General features: G+C 37.1%; 1 pseudogene; it reads right to left on the bottom strand.

Moving 5' to 3' along the window:
- Positions 1-1,268: 1,268 nt before the first annotated feature.
- LOC143622694 (transcription factor MYB44 pseudogene) lies at positions 1,269-2,338 on the bottom strand (annotated as a pseudogene).
- Positions 2,339-2,856: the final 518 nt, after the last annotated feature.

Below are 2,856 nucleotides of genomic sequence, written 5' to 3'. Positions count from 1 at the left end.
TAGTAATTTTCTACATTACCTAACGTTAATAGCACCCACAACGTCAAACCGTAACCTTAGATGGTCCATCAAATTCTAAACTTTCATAAAATTACTTATTTCTTCAAAAATGTAATATAAATTTCAAGCCCTATTCAAAATTATAAACATATAAAAATAATATATTTAAGTTTGACAAATGTATGACATGGTTTAGACGTTCATCGGTTGGAGGTCTAACAGAAGACGATACTAGACACCATGGTAGGTGTTATTGTTGGACGTAATTTATGTTCGGCCGACTCATTGAGTCTATGATTTGTATCTTATTTATCAAGTTGAGCATGTGACTTGATTTACATGGAATAAATTACTTTGTAAATAAGTCCAGCCAATGACTTAGACAAAAAGAAATTTATTTATTAATTATTATTTAAATTTGTTTTTACTAATTAATATTTGACAATGATAAGTGTTTGTATTCTATTTTAACTAGGTTATCGAGTTTAAATTAGTATATATACCCAAGCTTTTGTATTATATTATAAAAAAAAGAGTGTTTTAAGTATTGTAATATTTCGAGCTAATGACAATTAGAAATATCGAGCTTGTGATCTAAATTTTCTTTTTTGTGTTTATCAATCTTGGTTACCAAACTTCAGTTCTATGTACCAAAAATGTTACAAGACTGTTAACATTAGATATTTACACAATACTAGACGTTTACAGGTTTTCCTTATCTTTTGAATGGCTAACTTTTTTAACTTCTTATAATTTGAACTTTTTGAAGGGTATGTGAACTGGTAGATGACCGATTGCAACGGGACAGAAAAGCAAAAAACAAAAACAGAAACCAAACAAAGACGCAAACCAAACACAATGAAAAGAAGAGAATAAAACATATGGACGGAAGCGACACATCTTCTAGAGTTCCAGTTGTGACATAGAAACATCCATGTATCGTGTTATCTTTCAATTACTTTATTTGAACTTCTTCAGCATAAAATCATTATAAAATTTTGAACATGCAAATTTTGGTCTAAATACGGATCCAAATGGCCAACCAACTAACCGACCAACCAGAAAATCCGGTCCAAACATAAATCAACAACCAACCGCACCCGCACCAGTTCTTTTTTTGTCACTTAATTCAAACGCATACCTAATCTAAACGTTCGGTCACTACGTTACCAAAACCATTAGAAAAAAAAATTAACTAAAACAAACTAATTTCATAAATTTCGTTTCGTTAAAAACTTTCATCATCATCATCAGCTATACAATTTTTATTTCTTTGTTTGTTCATCTTTTAAAACTCAACATTTTATAAAATCAGAGCACATCAAACAAAGACACTTTTCTTCCGTCATTAATATTAATATTATATTAATATTAATCCTCTACCACCCTAATCACTTCTGTTCACCACCGCTTCTCCACCCCTAAACCCACCACCACACACTCCACCGTCACCGGACATATACTTCCTCACCTCCGTCCTTATCATCTCCTGCATTACCGACAAAACCTCAGCGTTAAACGGCGCACACCCTTTTCCCTCCGGCGCCGGCGGCTTCGACACCCGTAGCTGCTGCATCGCCGTCGATATCGCCGTCATTACCTCCGGTTCTTGACTCGGTGGAAACTGCTGCAACGGCATCGCCGGAATCGGCGCCGATTCAACTCCGGGAAGCGATAAACTCAACGACGTCGGCGGATCGTTCGCCGGAGATGAAACAACATCCACGGCGAACGGGCGAGCAACAGCAATCGGACGGTAAACATGAACACTCGAATCACTCGTATCAGATCCAGTCGGACTACCCGGATTCAACAAAAAACAACCCAGAACGGGTACACCCGACCCGGTACTAACCGACCGTTTCAACAGCGGCTGTTGAACCGTAAACTCATTAAACTCCTCATTCGTCATCGAACAACACTTGCGTTTCAAAGTCGAGTTCCAATGGTTCTTTATCGCGTTATCGGTCCGACCCGACAACAACCGGGCAATCGTCGCCCATTTATTACCGAACCGGGCATGTGCCCGGAGAATCGTCTCATCTTCTTCCGGTGTAAACGCCCGATGCTCCACCTGCGGAGACAACTGGTTACACCACCTTAACCGACAGGACTTGCCGGATCTACCTGGGATCGATTTGCTTATAACCGACCAGTTCCTCGGACCATGTTTCTCAACGAGCTGCTGAAGCATTTCGTCTTCATCGGGGCTCCATGGACCCTTGATCCGATCCATATCCTTCTTCGAATTAATACTAGCCATCAGAGATTCAAAATTTAAAAAATTACAAAAAAAATATATAAAAATGTGATTTTTGTTTTTCAGTTTAAATTCATGAGAAAGTTGGATGAAGGTGGTTTTAGAGTTGAGAGAGAGAAGGGTGATTTTATATGTGGGTGTGGAGTATATATATATATATAAATAATAATATATGAGATGTGGTGTGGGTGAGTGACGGTCGGTGAGAATAGCAAGCGGTTGCATTTGGAATACAGCTGGCTAACGGACACGCGTCACATCATACTCTCATCTTCGTAATCTTTATTTTCAGCTCGCTTTATCACTACTCTCCTAGACGGGGCGTCTCTTACACGCTTTTTGTCGTTTTATCTAACTTATAGGTGAAAAAGGTGTGTTACCGTACAAGATATTTATGTGCTTCTTTTCACACTAAATAATTTTAAAGATTTTATCCGAATATCAAAAATATACCTAACTGATTATCACTTTACCTTAATATTATTATTACATGATAGAATTAAAAATAAAGTATTGACCAAAAATGTGTTAACTTGGTATGAAAAATTAGGGTGAGAAATTTTTAAGTACCTGATATTTTTATCAAGTGTTTAAAA

The sequence above is a fragment of the Bidens hawaiensis genome, unplaced genomic scaffold, assembly GCF_021521415.1.
Source record: "Bidens hawaiensis isolate Kalapana, Puna unplaced genomic scaffold, B.hawaiensis_p1.1 tig00003241_1, whole genome shotgun sequence".
NCBI lineage: Eukaryota > Viridiplantae > Streptophyta > Magnoliopsida > Asterales > Asteraceae > Bidens > Bidens hawaiensis.
The sequence above is the reverse complement of the archived record's forward strand: the minus strand, read 5'-3'. Positions and strand labels throughout refer to the sequence as shown.